We start from the raw sequence: 14638 nt of genomic DNA, 5'->3' as shown, positions 1-14638 counted from the left end.
TAGCATATGAAAGAAAAAAAGAATTTTAGCCAATTAGCACGCAAATCACCATTTAAAAGCCCCTTTGGTGTCATTTTTTGTTTCAATCAGGAAAATCTAAATTTCAGTTGTAACTATTCTGAGATTTATTTTATGGTAAGCCACTTTCCAAAAGTTTGAATCTACTTTGCTTTCACTGAAAAAGATGTTTCTAAAATAAAACATCTGGCTAAAAGCAGAAGAGGAGCTTTGGCACTGCTGAGCTTTAAAAAACCTACATATAGGAAGCTATGGTAACACACACATCAAAAGGAGAAAAAGATAAGGATAAAAGCCATCATGGGCTTAATCCTGCCAGCAGGGCAATTGTTTTTCATCTGAAATATAAGTATTACAGCAGCTTTTAGAGGATTTCAAAGGTACAACTCCTCTTAACCAGAAAATATAAAATACTGATGGACATCTATATAAATTTCCACACAGCATATTTATTTTCATGCACTGCTGCATTCTATTCTTATGAACGGGCAGTATTAAGAGACTCTTCTTTGAATGCTGTGTCATTCCGATTAGACCGTGAATATGTTGACAATTTCATCGACCAGATTTTGGCTGCATTTAAGTTAAGAGAGTCCTTTTAAAACAAGAACAAGATTATTCTCATTTCAAGATGCCTTCCTTCCCTGGCTGCTCAGAGAGAGAGGCATGTCAGGAAGGACTTTAGCAAAGGTATTTTTGAGAAAGTTGTAAATACAAATTAAAGTGAGAACATGAAACATTTTCTTTGCTGGGAAGTAGAAATGCCTGGTCCATCTAAAATGCATTAAGTGGAATAAATACATTATTTGTACTGTTAACCAGTTAAAAATGAATGTTATAAAAATAAATGGTACCAGAGCATGTGAAAATCTGGAAAACCATGAAATCTGGAATAAAAGTTGACACTGTGGAGCAGTTTCTCCTCTGTACACTTCTTTTAGCTAGTCTTTCAGAGGGGTAATGATAGATGACCCTTAATGCAGCTTTAATGCCTTCACTTTCAAAACCATAAGGATTTGTTAAACTTTGTGGCCTTCTAGAAAATGCTCTTTTCTCTACAGCATCAAGAATTGATCTACTGCAGTGAAAATATCTTACTGTATTACTGATTCTCAAGTTTAACCACCGAATCAAAACCAAAATGTCATGCAGTTCCTACGTGCTCTTTGAAACACTGCTACTTAAATGAGAACAAAAGCAGAGTATCTTAGGATCGTGCATGAAAATATAAAGCTTCTCCATAGGTCTTCACCATCAGCTTTATCCACAGAAAAGCACACTGTACTATTCTTCTAATAAGCTGATCCAGCTCTGTAATAGAACTAGTTAGTCCTTCTTAGTCCACCCCACTATGCTTATTCCAGGACCAAGTTCTTCAGTTAGAAATCTAAACTGCAGATCAAATTTCCTCGTGACCAGTCTGCACCCATTTGTTTGTGTTTAATTGCTGTCTTTTGAGCAGCACTGCTTTTCTGACAGTTTTCTCTCATGGATATATTTATAAACCACATCATCTCAAATTTCATTTTGCTAGGCTAAATAAACCATTGCTGATTTCGTTTCTTGCAGATAATCTTATCATTCCCATGATCCTGATAACTCTTCTGTGGATTTATTGCAGCTTGAGTTCCTTTTTTTCCAACAAGGACAATTGGAGTTGAATGTGGTATTCAGATACAGCTTTATTGTGCCTTGTCAGGGAAAAGTGTGTCTTTGACCAAGTATTTCCAGTTGAAATAATTTCAAATCCTAATTTCCCTTTTGTTCCTGGATCATATTGCTGGCTACCAGTTGTGCTGTGATCACCCAGCATACTCAGGTTTGTCCCTTCCTCTGTTGTTTTCAAACAACGAGCTCCCAGTTTAAATGAGAAATTGTCAGTGATCACAAAGTGCCTGACCTTGCACTTCATTCCATTAACTTTCAGCCTGTTCCTATTACTCCCATCCTAGAGGTCATTTATCTCTTACGTAAGATATTCTTGCCCTTTCTGCATCAGCAATGGGTCCCAACTGTATATCTTCATCAAATTTCCTCAACATTCGCTGTTTTTTTATACCAAAGTCATTAATAACAGCATAAAACATCTCCAGTCCCCAGACTGATCATCAAGGAGCTTCATTTGTAACCCTCATTCGTGCCCAACTTCCCTCAACAGAACCCACTCCCATCTCTCTGTCAGAGCCCCTCGTTACTCGCAGTGCCTGTACAAATCCCCACCTCCTACAACCCACCTAGGAATCGCTGCTTCTCTCTAGCAAATGCTTTGCTGCAAAACATCTAGAATTAATTTACTTTTTCTAGATGAGCTGTTATTATAACAAAAAATACCTGTTTAATAGGCTACAATCTAACTTTGGCAAACCCATCTCATGCGGTGTCACCTTTTATTCCCTCCATCTTTAATTATATTTTGTCTTTAATATTTGTTCTCAAGCCTTGTGAGCACATTATATCCCCTACGGAGGGAGTATGGAGTGGCACATAGATTCAGACACTTTCTGTGAGCCTATTTCTTTTTTTCCCCTCAAGAAGCTCAGTAAATATTGGGAGAGCACAGAACAGTATCTAATCTATCTAATCTCTGCTTTTCTGCCATTGGATTGGAGGATTGAGTTTATGCCACAGAGATTCCTCCATACTTTCTAATTCTAGAGCATTTAATTTTGATCTTTACTAGGAAGAGCTGACAGAGATATGAAAAAGCTTCTACACAATGTGAAATTAAATAATATTTTAACTTGGAAATATGGCTGAACAGGGAATGACTAGTCATTATTTTTTCACAATAAAAGAATAAAGTATGAATATCAGGTAAAATCATGTAAAAAAAGGAAAGAAAATTTGTTGCTATAGGATATGAGGGAGTCAAAAGTAAAAATGTCTAATGAAAGGGATTTGATCAGTTCATGAAAGATAAAATGTCTATCTATTAAACACAATAATCCAGCACAAGATAGTCTGGAATTGCCAGCTTCCAAAATTTGAGAGGGTCTATATCTGACCTTGCAAGAAAAAGCCTCTGCTGCATTAAATGGATATTTGCTGTGACATTGTGGTTCTCTCTGTAAAACATGTTTGAGTGGAACACCAAATACAGTTAATTCATTTCATGATCTCCAATTATATCATTCATGTTGCTGAAGAGAACTCAGGCTCTTTCATCAATTCATAGGAAATATCCCTTAGAAATTAGTGGAACGCATTTCCTTACTCTAATCATCCACCCACACAGAATTCCAGAAGACTGTACAATCCTATTCCATTCTCCTTCCCAGTATTTCACTCAGCTCTCTACTGAAGTGAACTTGGTCCCTCATCCCTCTCACACAGCACAGAAAGCATTTCATCCCCTAAACTGTTACATTAATTGTGTGATAACAAAACATGAATAACTAGTCATATATCGAGAAAGAAGTTGACCAATTGTACAGGAAACCTTAGCACTTAGACATACGCAAGTGAAGCGTCTTATGTCCAGTACAAACTTTATTTTGACAGTATACCTGTAGGAACTCTCTAGGGTGTGTTGGATCTAACTCAGCCAAAAATATGTTTCCTGCTGAAGCATAATACAAAGTCACAGCCCCCAGAAGGAGGTTGTGGGTGGAAGAGAGATGGGGGCTGTATCATTTTTCTCCCAAAATCAAGGAACTGTTTTGGCTTCTCCTTTGCTGAGGTCATTTTGTGTCTGCGTAGATAATAATAAATAAATACACTGTAATCACTGTGGATTTATGAGGCAACTGAAGCTATTTGGGCTCTTGCAGAAAGCATGGCTGGGAAAATAAGCTGGCAATTTTGTGTGCGTGTCACGTGCCCAACTAAAAGAAGCTTAAATATGATTTCCCTTATTTATCTATACTTCCAAGTTATAAAAGAAAAAAAAAGATAAGATAAAGATAAGGGGAAGGGAAAGGGAAAAGGGAAAAGGGAAAGGGAAAAGGGAAAAGGGAAAGGGAAAAGGGAAAGGGAAAAGGGAAAAGGGAAAAGGGAAAAGGGAAAGGGAAAAGGGAAAAGGGAAAAGGGAAAGGGGAAGGGGAAGGGGAAGGGGAAGGGGAAGGGGAAGGGGAAAGGGGAAGGGGAAGGGGAAGGGGAAGGGGAAGGGGAAAGGGGAAGGGGAAGGGGAAGGGGAAGGAAAAGGGAAAGGAAAAGGAAAAGGAAAAGGAAAAGGAAAAGGAAAAGGAAAAGGAAAAGGAAAAGGAAAAGGAAAAGGAAAAGGAAGGAGAAGGAGAAGGAGAAGGAGAAGGAGAAGGAGAAGGAGAAGGAGAAGGAGAAGGAGAAGGAGAAGGAGAAGGAGAAGGAGAAGGAGAAGGAGAAGGAGAAGGAGAAGGAGAAGGAGAAGGAGAAGGAGAAGGAGAAGGAGAAGGAGAAGGAGAAGGAGAAGGAGAAGGAGAAGGAGAAGGAGAAGGAGAAGGAGAAGGAGAAGGAGAAGAAAAAGAAAAAAAGACCACAACCACAGCTGGCATTAAACCCTTACTGTGTGGGCAGCTGTATAATGTCCCCACTTTGCAGACTTCAGAAGGAGCACTCACAGACTGGTTACAACACTGACAAAGCAAATCCTACTGATTCTCATACACCCTTGGCAACCGGTTCTCCTGCTTATTTTTCTGTCATAAATTAATGTTCTAAATCTACACCACAAGCTACACAACCTGCTGATTTTGTGTTGTGCTTACGAACACAATACAATAATTAGAGGGCTTCTCCAGACGAGCCACCACAGAAATAAACCTCACATTTTGCTTTATTTTGTTTTTCCTGAAAGGAAAAGTTCTTGATGTGGCATCTTAATTTGGAGTTCTATTAACTGGTGTAGCAAGCTGTCTTTACCTCTAAGATCTTAGCTATTTCCTCTAAAGAAGTTAAACTTCCTGGAGCTTTGAAGATCTTCAACAGAGAAAGGCCAAGGTTCAAAATATTAGAAATAACACCAGGATATTTCCTGAACTGCGCCTTAAAGGTCAATTCACCCAGGCACATCACCTTGTGCATACCATGATCTGCTGAAGGGATTTTCAAACTCTTATTAAAATAATTGTTATTTTATCTTTGGTAATGCCCTTCCTACCATAACAACAGATTACTGGAAGCTACTAATGGTGCTGTTTCAGTATTAACCTCCCACTCATCTGCAGCTTTGGCATTTAGAAGGACATAAGGACCTGCTTTGGGATGACTATCAATGTGCTACACAAGAAATATGTACCTCAGACCTTCTCACACCATTTAATAGCCAGTGTCTTACCATTTGGACTGCACATTCATTTCAATTGACTTATATGAAAACGATATAGTATGTTGCTTTTTCATTTGTAAGTTCTCCAGAAGACTTTAGATATTGTCCTGGCACCTAAGCCTTGCAGAGATAAGGGAACACCAGCCATTTCAATTATGAATGCACAGCTTCTAAGTCGTCAATGACTTTAATTTGCCCTGCTCTCAAACATACACCAGTGAAAATTTCTAGATCTTTCACATACAGTGAAAATAAAGTTTTGACTGGCTTAGCAGAAAGAACTTAACAGATGGAATGAAAAGGATTAAAACTTTTGTAATGGTATTGGCAGCCTTATAGGACTGCATATTCAAAACTGACAAAAAGATATTCTCAAGAAAATACCATTCTTGTAGGTTCCTCAGGGAGGGTGACATGTCTCTAAGGGTATGCATAAACAAGGCCCAGAAATTCACTTGCTTAACACGGCATTTCTCTGTTGCTAATGTTACAATCTGAGGTGTCAGTTCAGTTAACTAGAAAGCACTTAAAATTGTCTTAGTAACAGTACTGAATATTAACTATCACAACTGCCACTTTAGGCCCCCATGCTGAACGTGAGTGAGGATGTGAGCCTTAGTGCCTGGAGACCAAACAAGACCAGGACCCCTTCCTCTAAGGATTGCCAAAGCCTGAGTGTACTGAAGCGGTTTAAGACAGCAGCACATGCAAAGGGAGGGAACAGCATATACAAACAAGCAGAACGAGCAACATGAGACCACTTAAAGTCATGTTAGTTCTACATTTACGCATTTAATTTTCATGGGTAAGATAGGATGTCATTGCCAGAAGCCTAGCTAGCTGTAGGGCTAGCCTTGAATTTCCCATTTTTGCTGAACAGAAGACCCATAGCACTACAGATGCATATATGCCCATCTATGAGATGTTGCAAGGTTTAATATTCAGGAACAGTACATTGCACATGGGTTATGCTGTGAAGTTCCAGCTTCCCTGAAGTCCACAGCAAAATTCCCATTGACCCAAGCAGAGCCAGGACTTCCTATCGGTTCCCAAGAGGGCAGCTGTGCTGAGAACTGTGAGCTGTATGCATTGCAAAGAGCGAGTATCACCAACCCTTCAGCTTGCACTCATACTTCTTGTGATCGTTTTTACATGTGGTAGTTTTAGTTTTGCATGCTATACAGATCAAGAAGCCACCACAGCACTCTGGTTTTGTTTTATTTATTTCATGCAATAACAAGGCACACTTAGTTTCTGTTTTCCAACCAAAAGTGCTGCAGGGATGGAAATTAGATAAAACCTCATAATTCATCTAGTTTCCCACCACACCACCTAGCTCTCTTTGCAATTACCCATTTGTTGCAGCTCCAATACTAAAACTCCTCCCTTCTCCAAATAAGCTTCAAACCTTATTTCTTCAGCTCCAGTTACACATTATCAACAGAGATTAAATTGCTCTTGCCTTATTGATGGATGTATAGAATCTGAAAACAAATTTAAATTTGGACAACTTGCTGTCCCCATAAGGACAATAGTTGACCATGAAAAGACATCACAGTTATTTTGCAGTAGTGCTTCTGACAGCTACCACCATCAGACCCCTCTCTGGGCTCCCCAGTCACATAGCAAGAAGGAGGAGACTAAGATGATCTATATAAATGCATAGAGTGTGAGCTGTAGGAGATTTAGCACGTTTGGTTTGCACAGGTTCTTGTTAACCTTTCCTTTGATTTTTCCACATATGTGTTTTTGCACCCCTTGAATTTAACTTGAGTTTCAGGTTTGAACAAGAATATTAAAAGCTCCAACTGAAACTCACTTGAAACCATCAGGTTTCGTTTGCAAAACCGTAAGTGCTTCAAGTCGCTTGAACGGTGCAAATTAAGGAATTTCAGTGAAACTTACAACAGTTTTATAACTAAATTTAGAGCAAAACCTGAAACCAGGAAAGTTTTGTGTGGTTCTATAAGAAACATTTTATTCAGCAGTTCTCCTGGGCTTACCCTGGGTGTATGTAGATAAATGTACACTTTGCACTTGTGTAAGATGTTGCAATACTCTAATATGCCAGATTATTTTTTCTTTAAACCTCTGTTTAATACCTCTCCTCCTTACTGGAGCAGAACCAGCACCAAGACCTTTGAGCAATCAATTTTTATAATAACTCCCCAGAAATCTCCCCTCCTATTTTAGGAGATAAACTGTCCCTTGCTCATGGTTATGCACCATCTGTCATTATCTACAAAGACTAAAATGCCAAGGGTGACCTTCAGTTGTCAGTTCTACCCCTCTGCACAGGGTGTTACAGGATGTCTCATTCAGCATTTGCAGTCACAGGAGAGGGGAGATTCTTTCGTTCAGAGCAGGGAATAGCCTCCACAGCTGCAGAACACAGGAGGCCCAGGAAACTTCCTAAGGCCAGCAGCTGTGGAAGCAAATTTTGGCTAGATTGGTCCATTATTGTTGATGTACATAAGGCCTGAAAATCTGATTCAGGAAATACTGCACATGCAGAAAGACTCCTGGTCTTAATTTTCATATTTAGTTATGCAACTGTGTAATAGCTAAACCTTGCTTTGAAGTTATTCTCAATTGTTAGTATTAATAAAACCTTATGCCAGCCCTTCCAGTGAAATCGTATTTAAAGGAAAACTCAGACCTGCCACCACCTCTCTTTCCAACTAAACCAATCCATGAGTACAGTAATCATAACTTGAAAAGATTGCCACAAGCACAATGCTAAACTAAGTTAAACATCTCTTCTTTCGTGCTGTGTTACACATGAACTTGGAAACACTCAGCTTTTACATTGAAGACAATAAAACCTAATGTTGTGTGTTCAGCACCACACTGTTCCAGTACTTCTGTTTCTGTCATGATGCACAGCCCTGAAGACAGAATATTTCTTGTCACTCTGATGCTGAATTGCTTGAGTCTTCTTTTAAACTCTGAGCTAACTCATATTACTGGTTTGCGCATTTTTTCAACGCCTGTTACATACATGCAACTCTAATTTTCACGCACAAGTATGTTCAGGTCATGACCCTCTGATATCTCAGATGTAAGTTCAGAACTTTAGTAGAAATGCATGTAAACCCAGAGAGAGCTTGGATGACATTTTCTCCAACACTTTCATGCAGACAGTAGATAACGATCTTTCCATTTCCCTTCAGTTTCAGTCTGAGGTGAAGTGGTAAAGACTACACCTCCAAATCTAAAATTCTGCAAAGCACAGCAGAATCAGCATTCCCTATTTCGTACCCTGCAGAGCGAGTCAACAACTAACAAACAGACTCACTCAACTGCTGAAAAACTGTGGCAGAAACAGATCTATTCAGGAAGAGCCAAAGGAGGAGTCAGAGAGAGCGCCAAAGCCACCAGCTTTCTCCTGCTGGCTATGCAAGTAAGAAAAGAACACAGAACAATGGAGGAGGCAGCACAACAGGATTACACTGGGGCCATTTAGTTTAGTTCCCAAATGGATGCTAACAGATGCCTCTAAGAAAAATTCGCTCCATGCTGCTGCTGCCTCATCACCCTGGAGCCACACACCCCATGCTCAGTTTGGCAAACTGCTACTCCTCGTCTTCTTCACCTACCCAGGCTGAGACCCAGACATCGATGGGCCCATGTTGGGGAGCCAAACTCCACTGGCTCCCCTATATTTTGGACCAATCCCTAAAATTGGTAATTATTCCTTTGGCAGCACATGCTTGTCAGAGAGCATCTCTGAACACACTCCTGTAGGGTTATGAGAAAAGTGCAGCTGAGAAAAGGATTGATATTGATTGGCTGAATCAATAAGCAGGAAATGATCAAAAACCATTTGATAAGCATAGCAACTAAGGACAGAAAGACAGGAGAAGACACTGTGAAGGAGAGGACACCAAAAGGGACAGATAATGGGAAAAGAGAGAATTTGGGGGAACACGCAAAGGGAATACTATGACACAGTGGCTCCCAACCTACAGCTTGAAGGTAACACAATGCAATGTTGCTTGTGACACAGGAAAGGGAAGTGTTCTGAGAAGGACATGGAAAGCCAAATGTGATGTTGCCAGGAGCATGATACTTGCTAAGCGCTGTTGTCCACAGGCCAACACAGGCTGGGGAGCACAGCTCTTTGTCTCCCCTAGCTAGAAGTTACTCCACATAATTACTCCACTTGATTACCCCCCAAAATTTTTGTTGTGGCTGTATCTCAGATTAGAGAATTTGGCTCTGGAGTTGCCCGGCTCTCGCTCGTTACTGGATGTAGGCACACTGCAACTGAATTAGAACAGTCACAACCCACTTACCTACAGGCAAGTGAATACAACACAAAATATCTCCGGTGCTGCCTGTGGCTGACCAGGCCTCTGATCCTTAGTGCTGCTCATTCTGGTGCTCTCACCAACGAGATGGTGACAGACAAGTAAAGAGGTGCTCACTGCTGCTTTCTGTTTCTGAGTGTATGATCTTAACTTCCACAAGTGAAAATCTGCTACATTTCACAAGTACCTAATCTACCACAAAAAATTAAAGATTCCTTGCTGGAGATCAGATGAAGGAAAAGACCCTCCTGTGAGAATCAGAAGATAATGAAATTTCTTCATGTTTAACCAAATAAATACTGGAATGTTTACTCTCTGGTCCTCACTTCATGCACACGATGATTTTGAAATATTTATGCTTATATTATAATGTGAAGCAAAATGAATGCTCCTTACACACAGAAATAAACAACCATTTTTCTCCCTGACACACACACACAATTCTGTTAAGAGACTTCCTTCCACATCCTTCCTTTGTGGTTGTGAACTCCTCTGGGACTGACACAATTCCCAGTAGAGCCAACAAAACACTTGCCATTGCAGTCACAGTATGATTGTGCCCCTTTCTTGTAGCAGGCAGAGAGTTAGTTAACTGAACAGAGTTGAAGATGTATTGTAGGAGACAGGAGTAAATCAAATTATATGAAAACATTCCCACGGTTTTGATTTACTTCACAGAAAGAAGCAAAATATTAGACATCTTATATTACTTTACATTCGCCTGCAGGGCAAATGTGAGGTAAATGTTCAGAAAATTCTAAAAATGTAGCAATAAGCCCTTTCTGCTAAGTTCTGTATGAGTTCTGCATCACTGAGATATAATATTATTCTAAGATGCTGAATAGCAGTCTCTAATCCAGTTTCAGAGGCCAATAGATTCCACCAGTTTGGATAAGCTATTCCTTTGTAAAACTGAAATAGGAAAACTAATTAAAATTGTAAACAGAAGGACTCTTAAACTGGGCAAGTTTGTAGTGTTGCTGACATCTACAGAGAGAAAGCAAAATTGCACACTTTAGCAAAGGGATGAAGGGAGGAGATTTGGCCCTTATTTTTTGTTTGCCATTTTGCTTTTCAGCTGTTTTTTGTGCATGTTTGCAAATTTACTTCTAATCTTGTATCAATACTTAGTTGTTTCATTTAAGGTGAGTCAACTGAGATGCTATACGTAATGTTTAAGAGGAAATATCAGAGATATTCAGGAAATAGATGTATCCCTTACATAAATGCTGCAGACTTGTTCCAAAAGTCAGAATGTCTAGATTGACATACAGCATCAGGTTCATCAGGACACATCTAGTTCATTCTCACTGCACATAAAGCCCTCAAATTGTGGCAGCTGAAGACAAAAATCTACTCAGGGCAAAATACTGGACTGGAGGAACCATACTGCACAAGTGATATTGAACATTTACATATCATTTGTTTCCTATAGGAAACTGGTAATTTAGCTAAGCTATGGCAGGAATAAAAATAGCACCACTAAGTGAATGAAAATCAAAATACCAATTCTGAGATGCATTCCAATCTGTGTATCTGGTATCATGACGACATAAAGCAGTCACATTTTTCAGGCAGTTAAGGAAAACATTTTGTTTGTATTTCATGCATTATAAAGCATATTCTTTCACCATGCTGAACAAAGAAGAATCCATAGCCATCCTTATAATCACAGAACAATAACCATTACTACAGATCTCATGTAGAGATTTCATTCTAACAAAGTTAACAGGATAGGTCTGTGTATCTCAGTTTTGGTTATAGCAGAAATGAATTATGACAGTGAAATTAAAAAAAAAAAGAAATGAAATATAAAATTCTAATAGAGTGGGAACGAGTCAGGGTGATAATGATTATGAGTGGATTTGTGTTTTTCTACTTCTGGGCAAATTTCTCACCACTGAAGTTACACTGAATTTACAGGATTATAAATAAAAACTAATTTGGCCAATAAATATTTGTAACATAGGGCAACATTATCAATAAACGAGCTTAATTAATTTGCTTTTTGCAATAATACAAATATTCACAGTCAAAATTAAATATCATATTACAAGTTTTGGTTTTTGATTAAGTCTTTATGAAATTCCCCTCTTACCTTGACAAGGATGGGATTTCAGTGTCTGCATGGGTTTTTCACATTTGTTTCTGCAGTTTCTGAAATGGATATAACCGTAAAGTAAGATTTATGATTTTAGAGACATGAGTCACGTAACTTCTGACAACATAACCTATGAACCTTTTCTCCTGTCAGAAACCAGACTGAAAATCCAGAGTACCTGGATGTGCTTCCATACTGACTGCCTTTTTGTTTTCTGGTGAAATCTGGAATTCGCATGTTCTTTCAGATGGGACTTCTCACACATTATATAAGAAGCCCTGGTGCTTAGCTTAAGGCTGTGCCTTTCACTCTGTGGTCAGACATCTAAAAACAGCACAGTGCTCAACACTGTAACATATAGGTCTCTGAAAATCTCTTAATTAAATGTCATTTATACACTCATACCAATCCACATTAAATGGGCATTTAGGAGGGTTAAGTATCTAGCAAAGCAAAATCCCCCAGCCTGGCACTTGGACAAAGTTCTAACATAGTGTTATATTTAAAAATACATGGATCAGAAATAGAGAGGAAGGAGCAGATATATTTTAACAACTGTTCCTGAACAGAAATCATTTCCTTATTCTATTATAAACCTATTTCTGATTACCTAAAAAGAATGTTGAAACATTTGGCTTTCTAGAAATAACTTGGTTCCAAAGATGAGTCTCTGAAAAGGCTCATTCTGGCTTGCACTCATTGAAAACCAAGGCACTCAGATTAATATCAACATTTTGGCAATTCTAATAACAGAGACTGCCAAAAGTATGTTGTCTATCAAATGTACAAGGAAGAAAGATGTTAGAATATTAAGAACAGATGTCACAGATATCTATGAAAATACTCATGCTCCCCAAGTACTCTGCAAGGCAAGATGTACAAAAGCTCATGAAAGATGAAATTAATGCATTTTGCTCAAATGTTTCCAAATGCCTAAAATGTATGTAAACTTACTTACAAAATACATATATTTAAAGATGTTAAAAAGGAGGATTGTGACATAATTTGATAATGGCCTTGTATATTAAAATTTAGAGCATTAACAGTTCAATAATATATTAAAGACTATTGTTCATAGTTTCTTATTTAAACTGCCATGTTCTGTTCCAGCGAAAATGTGAGCAGTTTTCCAGTTATTGGGTATTCATTTATTTACATTTTCTTATTCTACTGACAAAAGAAGTTTATAAAAAAGGCTCCTACTAGAAAAAACATCTACACAACTTAATCATGACATAAAAAGAGTTTATTGTCTAAAATTATAAGACCACTTAGAAAACCTAAATATCTTGAGAGTTTATTTGAGCAGGAACAGAACATGTTTTCATCTTCTGCTCTAGCTATTTTCATTATTGACAATTCCGAACAGTAAAAGCTAAACTACCTTCCAAACAGAAAATCATGGGGATTGGCAGATTATTTTTTTCTCCATATGAAGCGTTGGATTCTTTTTAATTGACAGACAAGAAAAGATTTTACCTCTAGAACAGATGGTTTTGGATTTCAGGCACAAAAACATCACCTTACACAAACGAAGCCAAAATTTTCACATATAACAGATTCAGGGGGTAGACTTTTTAAAAAAAAACACACAAAAAAAAGTCAAAAAAAAAATATTGTAAAGCTCACAATATAATAATGGTCAATTACAACATTGTGTTTCTCATGGGATGATATTATTTAAAGACAACAAATAAGAAATTTGAACATAGCAGTTTTGAGCTAACGGTTTTGATATTTATTTCTTTACTGAAATCAGCATTTCAGTAAAAAGATGATGGCTCTCTAAAACTTGTTATGAACTCTCATTTACTTGAGTAAGCTGAGCCAAACAAGACTTGTCTTGATTTTAAGCTTAAACTTGTGGGCATACTAAACTAAAATAAATATTTTAAGAAGGAAAAGACCAGCTATTTGATGTTAAAATAACTGCATTGAACTTAGATGTGTGATGTTCTGGATGATATATATAATTGTAATGTGATAACATAGTAACACAATCCAATCACAATGTCATAATAGGAACAATAGTAATATTTTCTGTTCTTTAAAGATTTTAAAGCACTGCTCATTTCCTCTTACCATTTAATGCCAATAGGATAACACCACCACAATACCAGCAACTACAACAGTAATAATTTCTTGGCTGAGGCTGGACCAGGGTGCCTCACAGCTTCTCAGGACGCAGCATGCCAAGCATCAGCTCTGCTGCTGCAGCCCCGCCAGAGGCCAGCTCTTTGCTGAACTAGGCCCTAAACCATGACTGCTCTTGTTTTAAAATCACCCCCTTACAATTAACAGATGTGAAGGCAAACTTGGCATATATGGATGGCTGAATTTTTTCCCTTTGAATAACCTGGTTATATCCAGTTTCCGCAGCAATCGTAAGAGTGTTTACATTGTTTTTTTTCATTTCCCTTTTCTAATAATACGAAGCAGACGTGGTGTGTCTGATTTACCTCAGGAGGCAGCGGGAGAGGAAGGGTGTTCTGGGCTCCTCTGTGGAATGTGCTGACGGGAGTGGAAGGGGGTGCTGCGGTTGGGGTTATTTATTTTGTTAATATGTTCAGAACCCAAGGGCCCCATTCTCGTCCTCCCTGGCTGATCTCCAGAACGAGGCTGTCAGCCAGGGAGAGTATAATATCTTCAGGCTATGGCCCATTTAAAGTTTTTCCTCAGCTCTCACTGAGCTTTTCTCTGGGCTCATGGGAGGCCATGGTGTCCCGCCCTGCCATGCAGCCGCCACGGCCACAGGGCCCCACAGGGCGCCTCACAGGCCTGTGCTCCTCACACCTCATGGCGCCAGGCCCCACAGGGCCCATCTCCTCAGCGTGCCTCACAGGGCCGTGAGTCTCACCTGGCAGCTCCCATCTGCCTGAGCTCCCCAAGGCCTGTGTCACGCCCCGGCCACAGGCCTGACTTCTGTCACCCCACGTTTTTCTGTCCCCTCACGAACCCTGCGAG

At 39.0% G+C, this 14638-nt stretch overlaps 1 long non-coding RNA gene across 8 annotated transcripts in view; it reads right to left on the bottom strand.

The window, feature by feature from the left end:
- Positions 1 to 14638, bottom strand: part of LOC121075882 — a 128228-nt gene extending 113590 nt beyond the window's left edge. For 3 of the 8 annotated variants that reach the window (XR_005823211.1, XR_005823214.1, XR_005823207.1), the window contains exons 1-3: positions 14134 to 14635; positions 13154 to 13247; positions 11672 to 11730 (exon numbers count right to left, since the gene is read on the bottom strand). This is a non-coding gene — a long non-coding RNA (uncharacterized LOC121075882). Of the gene's footprint in view, positions 1 to 11671; positions 11731 to 13153; positions 13248 to 14133 lie in introns of all 8 variants that reach the window. The other 5 variants (XR_005823213.1, XR_005823210.1, XR_005823208.1 and 2 more) reach the window with 4 other exon arrangements.

The sequence above is a fragment of the Cygnus olor genome, chromosome 11 (assembly GCF_009769625.2).
Source record: "Cygnus olor isolate bCygOlo1 chromosome 11, bCygOlo1.pri.v2, whole genome shotgun sequence".
NCBI classification, from domain to species: domain Eukaryota; kingdom Metazoa; phylum Chordata; class Aves; order Anseriformes; family Anatidae; genus Cygnus; species Cygnus olor.
Note: the sequence above shows the minus strand (reverse complement) of the source record. Positions and strands in the feature narration are given on the sequence as shown.